General features: G+C 43.2%; 1 protein-coding gene and 1 long non-coding RNA gene across 25 annotated transcripts in view; both read left to right on the plus strand.

The window, feature by feature from the left end:
- The window catches only part of LOC147348186 (uncharacterized), a 732,824-nt gene that overhangs the window by 283,861 nt on the left and 435,351 nt on the right, over positions 1–13,612 (plus strand). The window lies entirely within an intron of this gene.
- Positions 25–10,775, plus strand: LOC147348187 (uncharacterized). Its single transcript, XR_015151159.1, has 3 exons — positions 25–750; positions 5,546–5,684; positions 9,145–10,775. It is a non-coding gene; the product is annotated as an uncharacterized LOC147348187 (long non-coding RNA).

A 13,612-nucleotide genomic window follows, 5' to 3' on the forward strand; every position in this document is an offset into this window, starting at 1 on the left:
ATTCAGGTATTTTGATCATTTTTAGGAAACAGAATGGACAGGAACGATACCATGAGTCTTAAGAATTAAGGAACAAAATCAAATAAGCAGGAATAAGAGAAACGGTTAACCCAGCCAGCCTGTTCAGAAGAACTGGGTCATGAACTCCAAGCTTTGCTAAGTTTTCCAGGATGTGAAATGAATTATTTATAGAAATAGGTAATAAGAGTATTGAGAAAAATGGAGTGAAATCAGACTTTATTGGGAAAAGCATGGGTTTTAGAGTTAAAAGACTTGGGTTCTAGTCTTGGCTTTCCTGTTACCAGCTCTGTATCTTAGACAAGTTGTCCTTATGCCTGTTTGTTTCATCTGTCTACCTATTTTGTAGTGATTTTAGAAAGATTAAATAAGACATTGAATGTATAAGTAACCAGGGAAAATGAAGTGACCCATGGGGACCAAGAGAAGTCCTTTGAGGCGAGGGGAGTGAAAGCAGGGGCCTGGACACAAGGAGCGGATGTGCTGGAGAGATGTGGCCACTGTGTGGCCAGCAGGGAGGGGGCAGCAAGTCAGTCCTCAGACAGCTGTCTCTTCCTGACAGTGCCTCCATATGCCACACAAGCGGACAGGGAAGCCTGCTGGTGTGGCCCATGGATCCCAGTCTTCCAGAGCCTGGAGAAGAGTAGAGAAGGGCCAGAAGTGGAATCGGAGGAGTAAATAGCCCATGTGAGGCCTGTGATAGATCTGCCTAGTTAATAAAACTGCATACTGGTAAGTCTGAAAACCCACTATGACTCTGGAAAACTGTTGCTTTGTTATAAAATTAAGCATATGCTTGTCATGTGACCTAGGGATCCACTCTTAATATTTTATCCTAGAGTAATGAAAGCTTAGGTAAGTGATAAATGAAGTCACGCAGTTGTGTCCGACTCCTTGCGATCCCATGGACTATAGCCTACCAGGCTCCTCTCTCCATGGGATTCTCCAGGCAAAAGTATTGGAGTGGGTTGCCATTTCCTTCTCCAGGGGATCTTCCCGACCCAGGGATCGAACCCAGGTCTGCGGCATTGCAGGCAGACGCTTTACACTCTGAGCCACCAGGGAAGCCCGCTGAGTGAAAGAATCCATTCTCAAAAGGTTACATACAGGATGGTTCTATTTATTTGAAAGCTTATGTTCATACAAAAATGTGGTTGAGTGTTTATAGCAGCTCTATTCATAGTCATACTAAACTGGAAACAAGCCAGATATCCTTCAACAGGTGAAGGGATAAGCAAACTCTACTACATCCATGCAGTGGAATATCTCTCGGCCATTGGGGAGAGTCAGCTATTGATGTTGTATCAGCTTGGATGCATCTCAGAGGCATTGTGCTAAGTGAAAGAAAAGGAAAAAAAAAAGGAAGAAAGTGAAGTCGCTCAGTCATGTCTGACTCTCTGCAACCCCGTGGACTGTAGCCTACCAGGCTCCTTTGTCCATGGGATTCTCCAGGCAAGAGTACTGGAGTGGGTTGCCATTTCCTTCTCCAGGCGATCTTCCCGAACCAGGGATCGGATCGGGATCTGCAGCATTGCAGGCAGATGCTTTACACTGTGAGCCACCAGGGAAGCCCGCTGAGTGAAAGAATCCATTCTCAAAAGGTTACAAACAGGATGCTTCTATTTATTTGAAACATTGAAAGCACAAGGGTGCGGCGATGGGGAACTGATCAGCGGGTATATCAGTTGCTAGGGTGTGACTCTACAGTGGAGTAGTAGGAGGGAATTTTGGGGGTGATGGGATGATTCTGTGGATTGATTATGACAGCAGTTACACAAATATACAAATGTGTTAAAGCTCATGGAACTATATACACACCCAAAAGGTCAAATTTTGCAACATGTTAATTTAAATGTATGAGACATACAGTGGATAAAAGCCTCAGTGATAGATTTATTCTTATAGACACTGACAACATATTTTCCCAAAGTTGAACTTGAAAAAGCTTCAATGCAAGAATGCCTGGAAACAGGACATGATGCAAGGGTGGCAGCCTTGGCAAGGGGCACCAGGTGACAAGGCAGGGGGTTCTGTGTGGCAGGATAAGACATGATAGACATTAGGGCTTTACCAGGGGGCCTGAGGGTCAGTAAATGACTATTCCCAGATGTACACACAGACAGGTTGGAGTACCAGGGTCTCAGAAGAGGAAGCAGAAATGTAGATTCAGGCAAGGAGCCAAGGATAGAGACTGGGAAAGAGGAACCAGACCATGGTTTGGTTGCCTTACTGGGTTCAAGGCAAGAGATCATCTGGCTCTCGACAACTTACTGCTCAGGAAGCAGACAAGAATGAAAGAAAAGAAACAGGCTTGTGCAGGGTTTAGGGGCGCAGGCATTGCAGAGGGAGAGCTGGGTTGGTCTCTGGCTCTGCCACCTCTTAGCTTATAAACTGGAATCACTGTTTTAACTTCTCATGTACAAAAAGGGATAAGAACATATTTCCCATGGCACTGCTGTAAATAGAGCCATATCTCATAGCAGTCCCTGTAAGTTGCCTGTTGTTGTTGTTCAATAGCTTAGTCGTGTCCAACTCTTTGCTACCCCATGGAATGCAGCACGCCAGCCTTCCCTGTCCTTTGCTAAGTCCTGGAGCTTGCTCAAACTCATGTCCATTGAGTCGATAATGCTACCCAACCATCTCAATACTCTGTTGTCCCCTTCTCCTCCTGTCCTCAATCTTTCCCAGCATCAGAATCTTTTCTAATGAGTCATCTCTTTGCATCAGGTGGCCAGAATATTGTAGCTTCAGCTTCAGCATCACTCCTTCCAATAAATATTCAGGGTTGATTTACAAGCTGCCTGGCCCAAAGGAAATGCTTGGTGAACAGCAGAAGTATATCAAATGAAAGGTTGTAGGTCACATCAAAACTATGAGGCTCATGACATATATACTTAGTGAGTCATCTGATCTTGCTAAGTGTCAACTTCTAAATCTGTAAAATGTTATAAAATGACTACTCTATGGGGCCAGAAGATTCTGTTGAGAAAAGACCTATGAAAGCATTTTGTTAACTGAGAATCGCTGTACGAATGTATTTCTTATAAGCACAGAGCAGGGCCAGGAGGAAGTCCCGTCTTGCTTAGCTGCTGGCTTGAAGATACAGAAAGCCATCCCAATTTTGGTTGCTCCCAGAGCTACATGAAGCCAAACATATAGAAGATTAAGAGGGTTCATCCGGCATGTGCCAAGAATCTCTGCTCAGGATATCAGCATGAACATGAAGACTCACATTTGGGTATTAGAGGCAGTTTCTAGGCAGTCCAGTGGGGTGATCTGCAGCATGGAGCCAGCCCTTGCTGTGGGCATTTTGGCCAGCGGGAGAGATAGGGCTCTTGAAGAGTCTCAACCCTCACCCTTCCTATACCTTGACAAAAATTTCTATCCCTACGTTGAGTCATGTAACTTTTCAGTGTCTCCCAGAAGAGTAGACAGATTCCACGTCTTTAGCCCATTGATGTTGTGTTTTTCCACTGACTCGTTTTGGACAGTGACAGGTAGTGGATATGATGTGAGTGTAGCCTCAGGTACGATTGCCATTAATCACAAGGAGATCTTGCCCAGGTAACTGCTGCACCTGTAGGCTGGGAACAGGCCTGAGTCTGACCCACAGTCTGAACCAGGGTCCACTAAGCCCTCCAACTGTTCCTCTGAGTGAGAAATAAATATTGGTTGTTGGAAGCCATCAAGATTTTGGGGTAGTTTGTTATGCAGCATTATTTTGGCAATAACTGACTTAACGCATCGAGTACCCTGACTTTAGTCTTCAGTTTTTTCTTTCGAGGAAAGCAGCAAATAGTGGCTGGTTATAATCACCCAGGAGGGCGGTTACTGCACAGTATACTATTCAGTATCAAAGAAGACGACAATGAGTGAAAGTACTGCCGTGAAGACAGTGAAAGGAAGTCTAAAAACATCCGCCTTGCTGAGTCTCTGTGTCCTCAGCTGTGAAATGTGTATAAAATCCTTGCCCCACCTCTCTATGGGATGCTATTAGAATCACATCCGGTGATGGGTTTGAGGGTGGCTTGCCCTCTGTGAAGAGCCATCTGGGACTTAGGAATTATTTTTCTTTCTACTATAGAGAGCCCTCTTATCCCAGCATGATTTGTCATCAACCCCAAAGTTGCAGATGTATAGGAGAGGAGGATGGAAAGCATCATTTCATGACAGCATGCACTGATAAACTGTCCACTCATTAAAATGAGTCTCTGTTGGCGTATCTGGCTTCATTTAACGGACTCTCTCTATACACGTCAGTACTTTCCCGGGCTACATCAGTGCCTTCTCTGCAACACAGCGCAAAACCTTGCAACCTGATTGCAAAAGGAAACTGAAAATCTAGGGAAGACATGCAGGATTTTGCCAAGATGAAAGGGGTAAGGGAGAATTTCTCTAATCACATGCAAAATAATTGAGAAATGAGGATCTGACCAAGTTATACCAGTTAATAATTGAAGAAGAGAAAAATTGACAAGAATGATGACAAGATAGGCTTCAAAAGAGAATAATTTAATGTATTTGAATATCAAAGGATGTAGGGAGGCCTTTGGGAAATTGATGAAACCTCAGCTTTTTTTGGCAAAAATCATTCTCTTTATAGCTGTGCATTGAAGGGTATCATATCATATTATTATGTAATTTCTTTGGAAAATTATCTAAAATTATTTGTTAATTTTAATAATCAGATAATTACAGTATAATCTGTGCTTCTATTAATTGTAAAATTAAGTTATTTTAATACATTTTAAGTTTTGTTTTTTCAGGATAAAGTCCCAAACTTTTTTTTTTTAACCCTATTTTCTAGGAAATCTTGGTTTCCATTTTTAGTACTCTTTTCTGCCATCAGTTCTTTCTGATGTATCATTAGGATCTTCTCTACTTATTATGTCTTTCTGCCAGGGAGCCCTTGAAACTACTCTTTATCTAGAGATCTTGGAAACGGAAGCTTCCAGTGGGTCAGGAAAGGCAGGAAAACATTAGTGCATGGTCCAGAAGGCTGCTCTAGCCACTCTGGGATAAGTTATTTTTTATGTAACTCCCCCAAATGAACTTTTAAAAATCTGAGAGTGGGGGAGGGGAATCTGTCACAGCCTGTCACAGACTCATTCCCCATCCATAACTCACTTCCCTTTGACTTCAGCCAGGAGGCATGGCCTGGAGCCTTTTCCCTCCTCTGAAGAGGACCTCAGAGCTCTACTGCTGCATGTACAATGGGTGCATTACGAGAAGCATCTTGAGTCTTTATTCTTGTTGACTGTGTATGATAATATTTATCCAAAAAAGCTGCATTCCTAATATCATTTTCACCGTTTGCTTGTCCCCTATGATAGGTGAGACAGGAAGAATCCCATTATACCAATGCGTTAGTGTGATTTAGCCAAGGTTGCCTCTGGAGCTGGTGGCACAGCCGGGTCGGTAATGCAGTACCCTGGCCGCTTTACTGTGCTTTGGCTTCCCCAGTTCTCTTTGTCACACTGCTTTGTTGTGTTTCTGGGTCTCTGTGCTGTGTCCCCATGGCTGCCAGCCGTGAGATGGGATACCTTCTGAGCAGACTGATGAGAGGAGACACTTGTCCCATGCGGCTGCATCTCCTCTCTGCCCCTGGAGCACCTCATCCATCACTTGTCATTGCAGAGACCCAGCTGACGCACGCCCCGGCAAGGGTGAGTATGTATAAATATAATGGAAATCAGTCAGGGGCCAATTTTCCCTATTGAAAAGGGAATTGCATTTCTCAGGCATGTGGGCAAAGTGAGGTTGATTAAACATAAAACGTTTCTACCAGGGGCAGTAGCATAAAGAAGAACTCAACCTCTGTGTTTTGAGAAGGAATTCTCCTGTGATAAGCACAATTGAGGGCCATCTGTGCTTTTGATAATTTCATCTGACTGCCAATCTTGTTACGGAATTGCCAATTTGAGCAACTTGTTGGCACTTCCTTGACCTGTGTTGGAACTATCTGGTATGTCACAGGACTTCAGAGTTCCCGTAACAGGATGTGAACTGTGACATCGTGCAGGAGCTAATAGGGTGTTTCATCCTACATTTGCTCATGTCGCTGGATGTTGACAGAGATCAATAGTTTCTTTTAATAATGACACCCTGGAGTACTGAATGCTGTGGTGTCTGCATCACTGACAAGCTTTTGTTTTGGGGGCATAGTGGGTAAGGAGAAAAGTCAACCAATTAGTACCTGATGTTAGTATAATAACTGACTTGTTCACTAGATAATATATGGGTAATCAAGAGTGGGGGACACAATGAGAAATGATGCAAAGCCATTGTGTGCAACAATCATCCGACGGCGGAGAGCTCATTGTCAGGCCAAGGGTTATGTGGGAGACTGAGGGGCAATGTTACAATGTGAATGCAGGCTTTCAGTTCTCAAATGCAGCATTCTTTATCTGTCATGTTATGTCTCCTTCTTCTTGTGCTTACTGTTATCATACTTACCATCATTACTTTCTTACTGCAAGTTGTGTTTTATATCCACTTCCATCGTTTGCTCCTTTGACTCCAGCAGTTTCTGATCGCATTTATTTCTTTTGACCTTAAATGCCAGCATTGGAATTATTTTTCCAAGTTTCTGTAAACCTCCATTACCCATCAGTTCCCAGAAGAGTTCCAAATGTATGACTATCTCCTGAAGATACACTCTGTTTGATAGATTTGTTGGTTAATGGGGGCTTGTGTTCAGCTCTCTGAAATTACCACTCAGTTTTTCACCTAATAATTCAGTAAATATTAGGTGAGTGACTATTGAGGGTACAGAGATTAATCAAAAACCCTCTGTTAAAGCACAGACAGTAGGTAAAGAAGATAAGGCATGGTTCAGGGTAAGTGCAAATTTTGACAAATTAGAAAAGATTCACCAAAATGTCTCCTTCATTTTTTCTGCTTACCCATTTGAAACTCTAGCCTTTTTTCCTTAAGTTTCTTTAACTCTCAAGACCAACAGTCCACACATGAAAACAAATGCAAGTTGTATTTTCATATTATTTTAGTCAAGCTTCTCCAGAGAAAAGAAACAATGGTGTGTGTGTGTGTGTAGCTTGTAGAAGGAGACACAGAGTCAAACATTTTGCAGAGTTTTAAAACACTAAAGGATGATTTTATGGGTAACAAGATTAAAAGTGTTATGTTCATGTAAACCTAATACTCCAGAGAGTAAATGCCTGAATGGTACATATGCAGTCCATGGGGCCATCAACCACATTGTGATGTTTCCTTGTTTTTTTTTTTTTTGTCAGAAAACAGGTTCTTTTTCTTTAATCGAAATAGAATTGATTTATAGTGTTTTGAAAAATTATATATATATATATATATTCATGTTGCCTTTTTATTTCTAATGGATTTGATATAAGGTCAAATACAAAGATGGAGCAAAGTTTGCTGGTGGGTGCGAGAGCGTTCATTTTAATATTTTGCATGCATTTTATATGCTTAAAATATTTGATAGTAATACTGTGGAAGCATCTCCTTTTTCTCGCGAGTCTTTGCAGAGGTACGAAGTCCAGCCCTCCCCCTTTACCACTGTTTTATGTACAAGGCCTCAGACACACATGAGTTACAGTGTCTGCTCCGATGAGGGGGTGGCGGGAAGCAGAGGCAGAACCCTTTATCAGAGGGAAATTCCATCTGCTGTGTCCTAATCTGTTCCTGTGGCTGGGCCTAGTCTGTTTGGTGCTCAAAAGTCAGTCCTGAAAATCCCAACAGGGACATGCTATGTAAATGTTCTGAGCAGAAAGCCAGGAATACATTATAGTTAACCCACGGCTCCTCACTGTCAACATTTGGGAGGCCCAGATAGAAAAGCTGTTGTGTATTAAGAAGAGAGCCCTATGTAAATTCAGTAAGCAGAGTATTACACAAATACTTTACTGTGTTAAATTATTGATGCAACCAACCAAGCCAGGGTAGATGAAGCTAGCCCTAATTCAATTAGTCATAATTTTGTACGTGTAAAATTGCGGGATTTATGTAGTGAGAGGAAGATCAGAAAGACACCATTATCTGTGAATGGACTTATTGTATTTATCTAACAGTACTTTATCTTGGATTGATCTCTCATAGAGTAGATTAGGAACAAAATGCTTGAAATTGGACAGGTTAAAAAACTGGATTTTGGGGGTATAATCTGCAAATTTCAGGTTGTCGTTCACACAAAATAAAAATGTTTGTATGCCTTTAAGATGGAAATGAAAGGGACTGTTCGAGATGCAAACAATAATGCAAACAAATAATACTGAGGTAAAAATTGAATGAAAGGCGGATAAGTCACTTGGTTCACTCCTTTAGTCTCACAAGATAGAAAGCAGAGATAGAAACTACGAGAGCCTTGAGGATAACCAGTCTATTTGACAGCAAGTAGCAGCAAGTAGCAGTTATTCATGGAGAAGGAAATGGTAGCTCATTCCGGTATTCTTGCCTGGAGAATCCCAGGGATGGAGGAGCCTGGTGGGCTGCAGTCCATGGGGTCGCTAAGAGTCGGACACGACTGAGCGACTTCGCTTTCACTTTTCACTTTCATGCACTGGAGAAGGAAATGGCAACCCAGTCCAGTGTTCTTGCCTGGAGAATCCCAGGGACTGGTGGGCTGCTGTCTATGGGGTCACACAGAGTTGGACACGACTGAAGCAACTTAGCAGCAGCAGCAGCAGCAGTAGTTATTCAAGTGGGGAACGGAAGAGTTGATTTTAACTAGGTTAATCATGTATATACTTGGAGATCATTAATGAAGGAAAGAATGTTGACTCTTTACAGTAATATAGATTACTATTAAATATTCACTTATGAATATTTATTGAATACCTACTATATGCAGATACTGTTGGGTATTAGTGATCACATGGTAAGTAAAAGCAGAGTTTTCTCTGTTTTAATAGAGGTTATGCAGTGAGAATGCAAATATATAATTGCAGCTATTAGCAAGTTCTATGAAGGAGAGAGACACTCTGTCCATAATTGGGGAGGTTGGTCAGCGAGGTCGGCAAGGCTTCTCTGAGGAGGTGATGTGGGAGCTATGACCTCAAACTATAAGAGAAAGGAAGGGGACCAGTACAGCAAGACCATATACCTAGTTCACTACTAAAGAGTTTCTATTACATGCCATGTATTTTTCAGGTTGAATAGGATATATGAACAAGACAAAGATGCCAGTCCTTAAAGAGCTTACATATTTGAAAAGATGGGGTCACTGAAGAATGAACATAATAATTAAGTTGTATAATACATTAGAAAGTGACATGTAGGGCTTCCCTGGTGGCTCACTGGTAGAGAAGTACCTGCCAGTGCAGGGAACACAGGCTCCATCCTTGGTCTGGGAAGATCCCACATGCCTCAGAGCAGCTAAGCCCGTGCACCACAGCTACTGAACCCACACTCCAGAGCCCAAGAGCCACAACTACTGAAGCCTGAGAGCCTAGAGCCTGTGCTCCACAAGAGAAGTCACCGCAGTGAGAAGCCCGTGCCCCGCAGCCAGGGAGTAGCCCCCACTCACCACGACTAGAGAACAGCCCGCACAGCAGTGAAGACCCAGCGTAGCCAAGATGAGATAAATAAAGTGCGAAAGAGTGGAGAGCAAAGAAAACCGACAGTGTCTTCAAGGTGTGGGCAGCTCACACATTTCAACAGAATAATCAAGGTGGGCTTCTTTACCAAGGTAAGGAAGGTGATGGTTGAGTGATGACCTGAGGGAGAGATGAGCTCTGCAGGTACCTGGCCAACTGTTTCAGTTCCAAAGTTGGGAGTGGGTGCCACAGGTTCAGGAAATGGAGGAGGCCAGGGTGGCTGGAGCAAAGTGGAAGAGCTTAGGACCGCAGGAGAAAAGGCCGGAAAAGTCTGCTGGGGAGACCATGGAGGGTCTTAGAGCTGTTGCTGGGGTTTGGCTTCTGTTCTTTATGAGTGAGCAGCTACTGGAGGGTTTTGAGCAGAGTTAGGGTACTATTTGACCTCTGTTTTGAAAGTATTCCTCTTACTACCATACTGGCAATAAAAGGGTAGAGGGCAGGCGTGGAAGCCAAGGTCATGAGGAGACCGTTGCCATGATTTCAGAGAAAGACAATCATGGCCTGGGCCAGTTGGAGGCAGGATAGGCAGTGAGGTGTGGTCATCTTTATTCCGAGGGCGAGGCAGCAGGATTAACTGATGGATTTGGAGGGTGGCTGAGAATAGTCAGACATGTCTGTGAGATTTCTAGCCTGAGCCTGCAGAAGGTTGGAGATGTGAGAAAGTGTCCAAGGGGAGCAATTTGGGGATGGAGGAAGCCAGGAGTTCATTTCTGGGCAGGCTGACTTGAGGGTCCTATTTTATATCTGAGCGGAGCTGTCCTTAGGCAGTGGGAGAGAGGAATTGAAGACAGAGAACATGGGCAAAACTTTCAAGAAAGTTTATTGTAGAGGAGAGCAGAGAAATGGGGCTGAGGCTCACAGGGGAAGCAAGATCAAGAGAAGAAAAAAATTTTTTTTTGTAATTTGGGGAAAATAGGAAATAGCAGCAGGTTTGTGTACAGATGGAGTGAGCGTGGTGAGTAATAATACTGGGCAGCCAGGGGGAGGCCAGGCGTTTGGTCCTGGTAGGACATTCTCAGGAATTGGGTTTTTATTAGAGCAGTGGGAAACCAATGAGGTTTTGAGTGGAATGGCCTCACAAGATAGAATTTACATTTTGAATGGATCCTCTGGCTGCAGAGGACAAATGCATTGGAAACTAGTCACAGTAGCTGTGAGCAGAATACTTAATATGTGCCTAGCAATGTGCTCTGCATTCTGTATGTCTTCAGTTGTTTAATCCCCACAACAAAGCTTTGAGGTGGGAGAGACTCCTTCTATGCCCTTTACAGGGAAGAACACCGAGGCTCAGAGTGGTGCAGTGACTTCACAAAAGTAATCACACTGCCGGTGGATCAGTGACAATGCCTGAGGTAGAACCCATGTCATTCTGCTCTGGTCTCCTGGTCTTTTATTTGTGCCATATGTGCTGTAGACTCATGTAATATTTATGTTGCAAAGGCTCTTAGACGCTGCCTAGCCCAGCCCCTCAAGTCAAGTGAATTTGAGGTATTCAGAAACAGTAGCTTGCGAATGGAACCACAGTTTAAATGCACTAGGGGGAGGTTGCTATTTAAAGTCCTATTCTGGGAAATCCTTTGTAAACTTGAGAATCCTTTTGTAAAGCAAATAATCCACTCTCCAATTTGACGGTGGAGAAAATGCATTTCTTCAAGCATCAGGTAAATCTATAAAACTAAAAAGTGCCAGAAAATGTTTTTTTTATTCACGGCGAGGAGCTGTGGTGAGATGGCCTGGAGAGATGTGGAAAGAGGAAGCAACCAGGGACCACAGAGCAGGGTCCTTAGCTTTGCTTGCAGAAGGGTACATCAGCTTCTAGAAGGATTTGGTGTTATAGTTCAGAGGTCTCCAGTCACTTCATACTACTAAGGAGTCCGGAAACCCACTATGTGGACCTGTGAGCCCTGGTGGAGGACATATCGCTACTCTTTGCACAATAGTCCTTCCTCCGTCATACACCTGAGGCTCCTTGTTCCCATCCCCACTGGGTGGTTCTGATGGGACTGTCAGTCACAAGGCTGGCCTGCCCCACGGTCTCTGAATAGGGCACATGCTTAGGTTGAACCAATCAGAGGCTCCTTGGCCTTCTGTCTGACCTATTTTTCTTTGGATTATGGACGATAAGTATTGAGTAAACTTGCAGCTGCAGAGAGCCAGCAGGTATCTACATGGAGAGAAACCGTATCAGAGCAAATCTATGCAGGGGCCAGTGGAGCCAAAAAATGGAGAATAATTAAAGCAGAGCCCTGGTGATATTGCCTAAAGTTCTAGAGCAGTCATACCTGAATTCAGCAAGATCATCCCCTTGGTATGTTCAAATTACATTAGGCAATGAATCTGCTTTGTTGTTCTGTGCCTCAGGTTTTCACCTCTGAAATTTGGATAACAGTACTACCTACCTCATGGCAGATAGCAAGGATGGCATTAAATAAGGTGTATAAAATACTAGGGCTTCCCTGATGGCTTGGATGGTAGAGAATCTGCCTGTAATGCAAGAGACCCACCTTCCATCCCCGGGTCAGGAAGATCCCCTGGAGAAGGGAATGGCAACCCATGGCTTGCCTGGAGAATCCCATGGACAGAGGAGCCTGGTGGCCTACAGTCCACGGGGTCACAAGAGTCGGACGTGACTGAGTGATTAACACACACACACACACACACACACACACATATAAAATAATTAAACCTGGTGCTTACTGGTTAATTCTTGATGTATAACAGATAATCCCCAAGTTAGTGACCTAACTATTAACTGAGCTTAGAATTCGATGGGTTGGTCTTGGGGGCTGGGTTTCGCTAGGTGGTTATTGTGATCTCAGCTCTGCTCACTGGTGCATCTGTGGTCAGTTTCTGGGATGCCTCCAGTGGCCAGCAGATGGTCCAGTGTGGCCCAGCAGCCTTGTGTACATTTTCTAGTGGTGGCTGGACAGTGTCAGGAGGAAGAATGGAAGCAGGCAAGGCCCCTTATGCGGCATTCTATTGACCAAAACAAATCATGAAGTCAGCCTGGATCCAAGAACGGGGGAATGTAGACTCCACCTTTTCATGGGGGGAGCTGAAGTCACATTGCAGACTCTGAATGGAGGCAGAGCCATGAATAATTATGGCTGCTTTACCAATCCACTACAATAACTGTTCCAGGTGGCTCTAGTGGTTAAGAACCCTCCTGCCCATGCAGGAGACCTAAGAGATGCAGGTTTGTCCCCTGGGTGGAGAAGAGTCCCTGAAGAAGGGCATGGCAACCCACTCCAGTATTCTTGCCTGGAGAAACCTATGGAGAGAGGAGCCTGGTGGGCTACAGTCCATATGGTTGCAACGAGTTGGACCTGACTGAAGGGATTTGGCACAGTAACTGTATAATAAATCTTACTACATGTTACTGCTATTATTATTTAACAGGTTTAATTTACTTTCTGTCACTTGCTGTAGGCATGATCATCCTTGTTATTAGACTTTTGAAAACATTATTAATAATAACTCAACAGTCACATTAGTTTTTTTTTTCTTGAGCTTCTCATTGAAATCCTGATCTAGTTTACTTCTAAACACATATAATTTGCCTTCTAGAAATATCCCAAATGACACAGCTTGTCACTAGCAGAGTACTGCAACACTGAAGGACTGTAATTCCTCATATTGTCAGTAATATTTTATCTGTTTAGCAAGACCTTGGAGATGACCAGTCATTAATGATCTACTCTACACAGTCCATTATTTATGAGTTTTTCCTTGATGTATATAATTTTAAATTATATTTCTTCCTAGTTGGTTCATATTTAATTGCTTTAAGTATGAGGGGGAAATATTGAGATCCCTCAATTGTTCTTATGAGGTCATAATGTTTATTCCTTTCAGACATAAACAGGTTTTCATGCTTATTATTTTTTGATTATAGTGAATATCATATTAAGGAAGGAATGCAGTGAATGCATTTCAATTTATGACTTAAACACATTCTATTGAGTATTAATAACAATTTGATGATTTTCATTATTATGTCACCAGAGAGTGCTTCCTCAGTG

This window comes from Bos grunniens, chromosome 22 (assembly GCF_055505025.1).
Source record: "Bos grunniens cultivar Pamir isolate PY7600 chromosome 22, Bosgru_T2T1.0, whole genome shotgun sequence".
NCBI lineage: Eukaryota > Metazoa > Chordata > Mammalia > Artiodactyla > Bovidae > Bos > Bos grunniens.